This window comes from Lissotriton vulgaris, chromosome 6 (assembly GCF_964263255.1).
Source record: "Lissotriton vulgaris chromosome 6, aLisVul1.2, whole genome shotgun sequence".
NCBI classification, from domain to species: Eukaryota; Metazoa; Chordata; class Amphibia; order Caudata; family Salamandridae; genus Lissotriton; species Lissotriton vulgaris.
The window spans coordinates 1687122781-1687135163 of record NC_141694.1 but is presented as its reverse complement, the minus strand read 5'-3'; the positions used below and the strand labels follow the sequence as shown (position 1 = coordinate 1687135163).

Genomic DNA, 12383 nt, shown 5'->3' with positions numbered 1-12383 from the left:
GGAAGGAAGGGCGGGCTGGGAGTCAGGTGTGCACTCCGGAGCGGAGTGGAGGCCGGCGTCCCATCCCGCAAGCCGCGCTGTTACAGTAAGGGTTGGAGCCCAAGTCTGGCATGTGACACGTGTCACTCTGTCATGTGGCATATGCCACATCTGATGTGACATATGCCATAGATTTTCTACTTGGTCTTTCATTATTATCAGTTGAGCATTTCCAAAGGACCATGTTTCACTCTGCTAAAATAAATAAATTGTTTAAAAAAATAAAAATAATATTAAAAAATAATTTCCCGAGGTAGGGTTTGAACCCTGGTCAAAACTCACTCAAAGCCCCTGCACATCCACAGTGAGCCACTTACTCTGCTGAAGGTTCTCCAGCCAAAGGTATCTATGTCATAGGATAAGGATGTCAGTCCTTCCTCTATTTCTATTGTCTTTGGACTGTAGATACCAGAAATCTTCTCTCGATTTACATTCTTTAAATACAAATAGCCCTTCCTTTCATACAGTCTGCCACTAGCCCCATGCATTTCCAATTCTTACACAATCATCCACAAATTCTCATTCCACTAAATAAGTGATTTCTTTCATAGCAAACCTGTCCCCCCTATCCACGTGCCACCCAGCATGCCATTATCAATGCCTGACATGCACTATGAGTAAGGAGGCCATAGTTCTCCCAGATACTGCTAGGGGGTCTTTACAAAGGCACAGCTTTCATTTGTGGAATTTAGAAATAAAAAAAAATAAAAAAATAAACTGATTTCCCCCACCTGGGGTTTGAACCCTGGTCAAAACTCACTCAAAGCCCCTGCACATACACAGTAAGCCACCTACTCTGCTGAAAATTCCCCAGCCAAAGGCATTTATGTCATAGAATAAGGATGTCAGTCCTTCCTCTATTTCTATTGTCTTTGGACTGTAGATACCAGAAATCTTCTCTCGATTTACATTCTTTAAATACAAATAGCCCTTCCTTTCATACAGTCTGCCACTAGCCCCATGCATTTCCAATTCTTATACAATCATCCCCAAATTCTCATTCCACTAAATAAGTGATTTCTTTCATAGCAAACCTGTCCCCCCTATCCACGTGCCACCCAGCATGCCATTATCAATGCCTGACATGCACTATGAGTAAGGAGGCCATAGTTCTCCCAGATACTGCTAGGGGGTCATTTACAAAGGCACAGCTTTCATTTGTGGAATTTACAAATAAAATTTAAAAATTTTTAAAAAAAAACGATATTCCCCACCTGGGGTTTGAACCCTGGTCAAAACTCACTCAATGCCCCTGCACATACACAGTGAGCCAACTACTCTGCTGAAAGTTCCCCAGCCAAAGGCATCTATGTCATAGAATGAGGATGTCAGTCCTTCCTCTATTTCTATTGTCTTTGGACTGTAGATACCAGAAATCTTCTCTCGATTTACATTCTTTAAATACAAATAGCCCTTCCTTTCATACAGTCTGCCACTAGCCCCATGCATTTCCAATTCTTACACAATCATCCCCAAATTCTCATTCCACTAAATAAGTGATTTTTTTCATAGCAAACCTGTCCCCCCTATCCACGTGCCACCCAGCATGCCATTATCAATGCCTGACATGCACTATGAGTAAGGAGGCCATAGTTCTCTCAGATACTGCTAGGGGGTCATTTACAAAGGCACAGCTTTCATTTGTGGAATTTAGAAATAAAATTAAAAAAATAAAAAAAAAACGATTTTCCCCACCTGGGGTTTGAACCCTGGTCAAAACTCACTCGAAGCCCCTGCACATACGCAGTGAGCCAACTACTCTGCTGAAAATTTCCCAGCCAAAGTTATCTATGTCATAGAATAAGGATGTCAGTCCTTCCTCTATTTCTATTGTCTTTGGACTGTAGATACCAGAAATCTTCTCTCGATTTACATTCTTTAAATACAAATAGCCCTTCCTTTCATACAGTCTGCCACTAGCCCCATGCATTTCCAATTCTTACACAATCATCCACAAATTCTCATTCCACTAAATAAGTGATTTCTTTCATAGCAAACCTGTCCCCCCTATCCACGTGCCACCCAGCATGCCATTATCAATGCCTGACATGCACTATGAGTAAGGAGGCCATAGTTCTCCCAGATACTGCTAGTGGGTCATTTACAAAGGCACAGCTTTCATTTGTGGAATTTAGAAATAAAATTAAAAAAAAAAAAAAAAAAGATTTTCCCCACCTGGGGTTTGAACCCAGATCAACACTCACTCAAAGCCCCTGCACATACACAGTGAGCCAACTACTCTGCTGAAAGTTCCCCAGCCAAAAGCATCTATGTCATAGAATAAGGATGTCAGCCCTTCCTCTATTTCTATTGTCTTTGGACTGTAGATACCAGAAATCTTCTCTCGATTTACATTCTTTAAATACAAATAGCCCTTCCTTTCATACAGTCTGCCACTAGCCCCATGCATTTCCAATTCTTACACAATCACGGCACAGGGACCCCCGGTGCCACCCAGATTAGGACCCCCCTGGCATAGGTAGAATAGGATGAATGAAACATCTGGCCCGCCATTTTTAGGACAGCTTCTGGGCACCCTCTTCGTTCAAGTGGGTCTCCTGGAGGCACGCAATGGAGACGCCATGGCGTCGGAGGAATGAAAGGACCCTGTATCTTTTAGTGCAAGTGCCCAATCCACGCACGTTCCAAGTTAAGAATTTAAACCCCATGACAGGAGATCACGCCCAACCTGGACATATATTACAAACGGCGTGTTCCGCCACCCACGGGCCCAACCAGCATCCAGGCCGGGGGACCTAGCCCATCTGATCAGCCATTCAAAAAACAGAAACACAGTACTCTCGATGCCAGCAACAATTTCCCCTCCCAACCCCACCAACCCCCAAGCCCCCCCAACCCCACAACCCCCCCATAACATCTACCCCCACCCCCACCCACGAGCAAGATGACAGCAACAACAAAACACGCTATCCTGCCCTCCCCCTGCTGGTGCCAGGATGTACACAGCCACCCTATTCGTCCCATCCAATACACACACACACACACACCCAACCAAACACCACCCACCCCCCTTCTAGCTCCCCATGGGACCCAGACGTACAGGAATGAACCTGGGCTTGGCCGCCGGCATCAGTCCCAAAGCAGGGCCCTCCCCAGCCAAAATAAAGACAGACACCGCCACATAAGGTCGTTCCAACGGGATACAGGTCCTACGCTCCTCTCCGTCATTCAAGCTCGAACAGCACGGCTCCCAGGTACCTCATACAAACTCAAGGCCCAGCACTAAAGCCCCCAAAGCAGAGCACAACACTCTTCACTCCAACAGTACCTTACGACAGAGCCGTCCCCTGCAGCAGTTCAGACATTCCAGTCTCTGGGATCACCGGAGCCGTAGAGTCTGTACCTGGCACAATGTCCTGCAGGGTATCTGGAACCAACACGTCCCCAGGGGCGGATGCGCCCGAGGACTCTGGACCATCCCTTGCCAAGGAAGGTCCCAACGGCTCCGCCTTCCGCATCGTCGTCCCTGGGGATGGTTCCCCCAGGTCTCACGGGGCCCCCCTCACTCTCCCGAGGGCATGTCGTCACCCCTGTATCTCCTGCCACTCCCACACCTCAGCGGGCTATTCGAAGAAATGCGCCCGGCCCTGAGATATCACCTTGACCTTGGCCGGATATAACAGCATATATTGTAGCTTCATCTCCTGGAGCTTCTGCTTGACTCCCAGGTAGGACTTCCGCTGCTCTTGCACCTGTTGGGTGTAATCAGGATAGATGCATATGTGGCTGATCTCAATGGTGAGAGACTCCGTCTACCTCGCCGCCTTCAGAATGCAATCCCGGACTATATAGTTCAGGATCTTCGCAATCAATGCCCTCGGAGGCTCCCCCGGGTGTGGGGGGTACCATGGCCCTATGCGCCCGTTCGATGCCAAATACATTTGATAGCCCATGCGGGCTTCAAGTTGTGCGCTGTAAAACCGCCTCTTATGCTTGATTTAATAATCTATAATGTTGTGCCTTCTATAATAAGAATCTAGGACACGTTTAGCATTTAAATGACTACTTTAACAATTGCGATACAAAAGGGGATGATGGACGGAGCGTTTGAGCAAATCAAACACTCACCCCCAGTCAGCTGATCTGGGTTTAATCCATCACCATTCTTTAGCCCACTCTCCCACCCCAGTTCAGACATGGCCATATGCAAATCAGTCTGACCCTGTGCCTCATGGGAACAGTCCAGCCCAAACTGCCAAGCCATGTCTTCCCTGTACCGAAAAAAAACATCCTGGAACTGGTTTCTGGATAATCAGCCATCATCAGCCAGCCTAGCTTGAATCCAGTGGCAAAGTGAGCAAGGGACCCAAGTCTGGGCACACCCTGCCAACTTAGGGTGAACAAAGCAAAACCAAAGGGGATGATGGACCGAGTGTTGAACGTTGCAAGCACTCACCCCCAGTCAACTGATCTGGGCCTTGATCATCTTACCTGTCCACCCTGCAGCTGACTGCTTTTTTAATTGGGAAATTTGAGCCCCCCCTGAATCTCACTAACTAGGCCAGTCCCCCTGCTGGGGATGCCACATTCATGCCTGGCACGTAATCAGACACATAAGGGCTTGATTTGCTTGATGCACAGAGTCAAGTTTACTCTTCCTGTGAGTTCATGTCCCCATTACATTAAGGTTGTTGAACTTGTTACTGTGCCTACTACATAATACACTGCAACCTACAAGCTGCAGGCTCTAATCCCTAAAGTATAGTTAAAGGTGACTGAGCCAGCTGCACAGGTCTGCTTGTGATCTCCAGGTTACACATCCCAGTCCAGTTACGGTTACTCAAAGGCTCAGTTTACTGCAGAATAATGTAAATAAACTGCAGATTGCACTTTTGAATTCACATAGGAGCTACTCAGCCTCTCACTCTTCTAAGGTGGACACAATCTGTACATTGAAATATAATGCTAACATGAAGTAGGACTCAGGTTACTGTGGGTGAGTCTCCAGCACATCTTTCATAATAACCATGTATCTTTCAAAATACTCCTCTCTTATTACAGTATTGCTGGGGGGACTGGTGATTTACATGGTGAGCTCAGGTCACATTCCCTACTTTCCCCAGTTGGAGCAGTAGGAATTGTAAAGCACATTTTCACCCTGAAAAGTACATTGGTACTGAAAAACAGATGTTCATTGTTCTCTAACTCAATAGTGCTCCTTTTATTAACCACAGAAAGAGGAAAGGCTGAGTCAACTTACCAGCCTTTGAACCTGTGACCCTGAAGTCAAACACAGATCTCTGCAGTTAAATGTGTGAGTCCCCAGAGCCACCAACTGAGCAAAAGCAGCAGGTCAAGCAGTGCACTATTGATAGTGTTTGGCTACAGACAGAAGTAACTGCTAATGAGTAGGCCTTGGCGGAGTTCGTGGAGTTCCGCATGACTGAAAAACTCTGCTGTGCTGCGCGGACTTTGGCAAGCAGCAGAGTGCGTTACGTTGCACCATTCGCACTGATTTTTAGAACTTGGAGTTTGACCCGTGCTATAAAATCAGTGCAAAAGGTGCAAGCACAGCGCAAGAGGGTGCAGCTTCTTTCTGCTGCTCGAGTTGATGTTCTACTAGAGCAGCAGCTTCCTCAGTGCGAATGGAAGGTTTCTCAACGGAAGCGGTAGCGACCATCCACACTGCCAGCATTGAAAGATATCGCCGGGAGGTGGTCTGGGGTAAAATTCTCCCCGCTTGCAAACTTAATGTTGGTGAGCGCAAGTAAGTAAAAACTCTGCTCTGCAGAGTTTTTCAGAAATCCGCGTGCTACGCGGAGCGTGGAGTGGGAAAAACTCCGCAAAATCAATGAGCGAAGTAGAATTTCATGCTCAGGCCTACAAAAGCGCTCCACACTATCAGGGTCACTGCATATTCATTTTTTTACATTTTGCTGTTGAAAACAATTATATCAAATGTGAAGTGACTGCCATCTTCTACTTCATAACTTGCAATGCATGAAATAATGGTATTGTTACCTTAGGTATAACAGGCAAACCACTTGTGTTGGCTTTGTCAAATGCTTCTTTCTGTTCTTATCTTTGTGTGTTGCCCGTCACGCCAACACTCCGTGAAAAAGCATTGGCATAGCCAATATGTCGTGCCTTTGGGACCTTATAATTATTTGGCCATGCAGCACATTATCCTGGGTGCTATAGCATCTACTGTTACTTCACGGGATGGGGGGAATGGCTCCCTCACAGCTGCCCCATCCCGTAAAGGACAGTGCCCTCACAGCCATTGTTAGAGCACAGTGCTGCTACAGCTGCTCCAAGCAGAAAACACACAGCACTCCTGTAGCTGCTGTGAGACGTTGGCCTGGCATATGCTGTCCACTATTCTAGTGGGCACCTAGCACCAGTCCAAATGACCCTCATTGATGGTAGAATGTGCGTGCCCATACTCACACACGCACACACACCCATACACACACACTCACACACACCCTCCACCCCCACCCACCCCCCCTCTCCCTCACCAACAAACATTGCGTGCTTTTTCTTTCCCTCCCTCCTCCTTCTCTATGGCTGGTCTTCTTCCGTCCCTGCAGCGCTGTTACTGGTAGAATGATGCATGTGCTGTGGCTCCTCTGGGTCCTCGGCTGGGCCAGCATGTACTCACAAAAAGACCCACTGGTCATCTTGGACACGGACAACCGATCTCTCCTTCTTCACCGAGTTCTACGCCTCGCCACTGGGCACGAGTTGCAGGCCACGCCGATGTGCATGGTCACGGCTTGCCTCCAGCGTGCACTGCTCTTTCCCTTTCCCTTGGTTTTCAATCGTGGAGCTCAACGCTGAGACTACAGTGCGGAGTCCTTTCCAGAACCAGGGAAAGCAAACGTAGTAGAAGAGGGTACGTGGCATAGCCCTTGATGAGCAGCTGAGGAAGAAGCCTACCAAGCCTATACCCGATTATGAGTTACAGCTCGACGTCCGGCCCTGAAGACGAGCTATGCAATAGAGACCTACGACAAGCCAAGGAAAAGCATAGCGGCGAGACACTGGGTCCAAGTGCTGCATTAATTAGGTGAGAGCTGCGGGTTTGACGAGGCAGCTTGGAGAGGACGGCGTTGGAGACTGGCCCTTACTAGTTGTCTACAGGATCATTGGGCAGATGCAATTGCATTTTCGTTGCAGAGCGGAAAATCCCCCTGCTCTTTCTAGCAGTTGCTCCTAAGCGATTCCTGCACGCACCAAGTTCATTAATGACTCCTGTCAGGCCGCCTTCAAAATGAAAACGCATTTTCAGAGCTACCTTTGTTTCGAAATCACTCTTTTGTTGACTTATCAGCTTTTTTTGCCTCAGAGTGTCCAGCTGTGTTGAGCTGACACCTTCAGCCGACACACGTACACGCAGGCGGCCTTCATCAGTGAGGTCAGCACCCCCTCGGGTGTCCCGTGGACCGCTCTCCTCCAGTCTAAAGCCTCATTTCTCATGACAAGGCCCAGTTCTCTTCCAGAGTGAGCCAGTCCAGCACTTACAGTATTCACATCAATTTATACAACGTATGCTTGGCACACAGCGGGGAACCGTGGGAGCCATACCAGTCAAAGCATTTGCAATGCAATAGGTCTCACATTTACACGAGTTTAAGCTAGTGGCATTGTAAATGACAATGCATTTTATTTATGTTTTAAAAAAGAAAACATAAATAAAAGCCAGTTATTTGCAATGTCAATTGCTTAAACTTGCGTAAATGCCAGACCTATTGAATTGCAAATGCTTGTTTAAAATGCCATTGTACTCCAAAGTACGGGGCAATCCTGTCATGTGTACGTATACTTCTGGTGCCTCAAAGAATAGCATACGGGATTGGTACACCACCCTCAGCTTGGCTAGATACAGCAATGCATAGGGAAGTTTCTGCTCACCTAGTTGGGCCTTGTCTGCCATAAATTACTGTTGCTTCTGCTGGACTAGTCTTGTGTACTCATGACATTTGAGGATGCAAGTGTTTTTGAACATCAGGTGTTCTTTGTCTGGATTGATTTCAAATCATGTCTCCGCTGTTGTGCTTATTCAAAATCTTTGCAATGAAAGGACTTGGTCTGGCTTCCCGGGGCGACTTCTGCATCATGGCCCTGTGTGCCCTTTCAACAACAAAATAATAGGACAACAACTATGGAAGTAGCCAGCCGGTGAGCCACTTAGTCAGGAACTCTTCCATGCTCCCCATTCATTTTGCATAAGCTTTATTCGATAGCAATTATCATAAAAGCATTTCACAGTCACATAAAAGTATATAAAATGAATATTTCATATAGTAAAAACAAGTTTTTAAAACCTGGCTATACCGTCCACTCTAAATTTACGCTTAATATCTTAATTGGCATTTGCTCATTAGGTTTAAAATTACAGATTAGCTAAAACACATGTCCCATACAAAACAGTTAATCTTCAGTACTTTGCAAATAATTCCTATGTGTAAATTATCTCTCAGATCCACAGATTAGATGGTATTTATTTGCACATTACTCCTTAATTATACGGATAATCCACGCACACCCCAGGTACTTTGTAACACCACATACTAGCGAGGACCTACTTGAGTCACTTCTCATGATTCGTAGAGCATCAAGGAGGTTTCTAGTGCCCAAATATAATACATATAGGCTTGATCCATTTGGCCCTTGCTTGCTTGTAGGCTGGGCAAGCAAAGACTACATGGTCTACAGTTTCTTGTTGTGCATCACAGCAGGGGCAGTTATATAGGTTGGATGTTGTTGGGTCCCATTTTGCCAGTTTGGTATTTAGCCTTACTGACCCTAATGTAAACTGCATATATAGTGCCCTGTCTCTGTGTTTCCTGATAAAATCTAGATAACGTTCCAGGGATCAAACTGATTTATGCTGGATGAACTCTTCAAATAGTCAGACAAGCATTGGTTTATGTAAGACCTGGTGATTTACCCAGTTCCAGTAATTCTTTTTTAACTCTCTCTTAGTCGGAGTGACCTGCTTGGCCCAAGCTTTGGCTAAGCCCAGCTTGGTCAGTAATTCCTTTAGATCTTTAAGCCACTTAACACCTTTGTTGTTATCAAGGGTAATTAGCTCAGAAAGGACCGTCGCATAGCTATGGAGTTCTGGGGTGCGTCTTAGTCTTATCAAGTATAGAATAGGGCAAAGTATATCCACCTCGCTAAAAGTGTGTCTGCCCATGTCAGAGAGTATGGGCTTGAGTGGTGTATTGGTAGGGACATAAGGTGATGGCAGCATATGGCAGTTGGGGCAGGCCACAGCTGGTTGTAATTGAATTTTGGGAATCTTGCACTGCTGTCACTGCGTTCTCTGAGTCTTGTTGTGTAACTGTTCTTTGCATTAGGGAAGCTTGCGCTCTTGTTGTCAAAGCTATACCTGAGTTATATGCTGCCGAAGCCAAAATGATTGACTCAGTCTCCATGAGGGAAAGGGCCGAGAGGTGCGCCGGGGCGGGGATGCAAAGAGGAGGAACACGTGTACAAATATGGGTAGGTTTCTCTCTCGCACACACAGCAGTGTGTACAGATGGCTGTGTGAATGTTGTCTGTGTGTATTGCTTTGTGTCTGGCTCAGGCACTTTGAAGCTGAAAGTTGAAAGAGGGCATAAGGTAAATCTAAGGTAAATCTACTAAAACGTATATCAAATTCCCACAAGCCCAGCGGTTCTGCTGCCTCAAATTTCCATAGAGCCCTTTTTTTTACACTGTGGCATTTAAAATCTTCTGTATATGTGGTTCAATGTTTTTCTTCCAATCCTGACCCAGCTTGCACTTAATACAATGAAATTCCATGTACTGGAATACGGGGAGCTCCTTTTAGGACAATTGAATGCTGATGACTAGTAACAACTTGTATAGATCTACAATATTCCAATGTTTACACTATTCAGGTGTTTGCCTATTGTTCCTTCCTCCAATTGTTTATTTTAGAACATCATATTATAATTGGGCGGAAATACTGCTCTAACAGCTTTATTATACTTCTGTGTATGCCAATGCTACTTATTAAATGGCCACCCCTCTCTCTTATAGGCCTGTGTTTCATTTGCCAGGTAGTGAAATCCTGCTCTCGTTGCAGTGCACATAGCAGCCAATGTTTCAGATTCCTATGAGTGCCATTTTCATAATTTCAGTCAATTTAGTGTAATTATGAGTGGCATTTGAACAACTATGAATGAAACTTTCTGGAGAGCAAAATCAAGCAATGAAGATGAGAGAAACATAGGAGTATCAGACATTTCACATAGAGCACTGGAATTGTCCCTTTTCAATGCATTAGTGATTTTAGCAAATTTGTTTCCAAAAATTGTGCTTTAAATGCAATTTTGATTTCATCTTTTTCAAAATGTTCACTGGGCAGGGGAACCTCCTATCAAAACCTTCCTATGAGGAAGGAAGGCTCCCTTGCTGAAATTAGTTTGACTTTTTTGCAGTTCCATTTGAGGATGTTGGTGGAGCTAATAGAGGAAGTGGGTGGAGCCAGTGGAGGAAATGGGTGGAGCCAGAAAAAAAGTAGGTGTGGACTCCGACAAAGATTGGAGCACCTGCACTTCATATTTTACAAATTAAGCACTGGCTGCTGGTACAGCGGCAGAGCTTCTGATGGCACCCAGGAGTCACACATTCATTCCCAAGCCAGTGTTAATGGGTAGGGAAGAGCCAAATATGAGATTTTTCGTTGGTAAACCAGATGGAGATTCATGCATGACACTTTGGCGGCAGCAGCCAAGCTTCACTAAACTTGTTACTGCTTGAAGGAAGCTTCCCTTTCTCTCCCAGACTTCTATCAACTACACACCAGGCCCCCACATGTCTTCACCCCTCGCTTAGAGCAGAGGGTATGTGTATGCAATAAAACCGCACAGGAGTTTACTAGTAATGGCAGTAATGGCAGTAATGGCAGTCTACTGCATGCTACTGCAACATGGCCGCTTCACATGTGATTTTATCCTTAACCCAGTACTATGCAACTTGTATAATCAGGCCTATTTCTACAATAACACAGAAGCAGAGATGTTTGTTCATAAATATGACGAATTGGCGAATATACTATTAGTGAGACTCATTACACAGGCACTCACAGATAACATTCATTCAATGCAAATGTTATGATCCGTGGTAAAGGTCCATTTAGGACATAAAAACATGGCCGTGACTACGGAATGTCAGGTATGGTTTAGTGCTGTTTGTTTTTTAGTCACACCCAATTTGCAGGTCACTACAGGCTGCTTTTAAAATAGTACATGCCACAAAACTCAGGCATGTGGTGTGGCATGTGACATGTTAAATACATGTGGCAGCAAACGGTAAACCCTTCTTTTCGAATGACGTTGGCAGAATGGAGAGCTTGTTTCGGGAAAAGAGATACTTACCTTTCGAAGGCGCTATAAGATTAACGACATAATAGAGTGTCTGGTTTATTTGCAGCATTTCTAGTGCAAAACCGGAACATATGCTTACTTTGGATAGAGAAAGCAGTGGCGTAATGAAACTTGAGGGGGCCCCCCTGCGAAGCACATGGAAGGGGCCCCTCCCTGGTGGCCCGACTCACCACCTACCACTTTGCGCTACCACCCAGAACTCTAGTATATTTTGATTTGACTTCAGCATGACATGGCCACGTTTTCTATCATGTTCACCAGTACACCACGTAGTGTACCTGTTTATTGTTGTCAGTGCTTTCAATAAACATTATCTGATTCAAATAGGAAAACCAAACTGAAAGCAGCAGATGCAAAGCAAAAAACAGGTTCTCTCGCACTCGGAGTCGCTAATGCAGAACGAGAAAGGGCCCAGGCCAGATACCGTTCCTTACTATTTTTATTTGTAGTTTCATTTACTGCCTACCAGACCCTGTTGTGACCAAGGCAAGCGCTTTATATAAAGAAAGGACAAATATGTGATGGAATCGGACAAAAGCGTTTTAGACTTGGAATCCTAGGAGATATTGCTGGAATAGTAGGGGGTCTGAGTTCATTTTTGTAAACCTCAAAAGAGGTGTGTGCATCGGATGGACTTGGCTAGGCTCAGACTCAGACCCTGACATTGTCAACTCCCTTCCCTCAGGCTTCCTCATTCATCGTCTGGACCGCCCTAAGGGAAAAGGTGGAGGCATTGCCATAATTCATAAAGACCAGTTCTCATGCCGTTTTCAAGGCAGTCCCCTCCTTGACTGTGAAAACGTCATGTTCTCCATCCAGATCTCCCCTTGCCAAACTATGTCAGGCTTTCTCATCTACCGCCCCCCAGGACCACTCGGTCAATTTTGCAAATCCCTTACGGAGCAAGCTTACACTCTGGCCGCTACCAACTCTTCATGTTTGATCCTGGGCGATCTGAATATCCATTTCGATAAAAAG

At 45.6% G+C, this 12383-nt stretch overlaps 1 protein-coding gene across 1 annotated transcript in view; it reads right to left on the bottom strand.

The window, feature by feature from the left end:
* SMYD2 (SET and MYND domain containing 2) overlaps positions 1-12383 on the bottom strand; it is a 263828-nt gene that overhangs the window by 58498 nt on the left and 192947 nt on the right. The window lies entirely within an intron of this gene.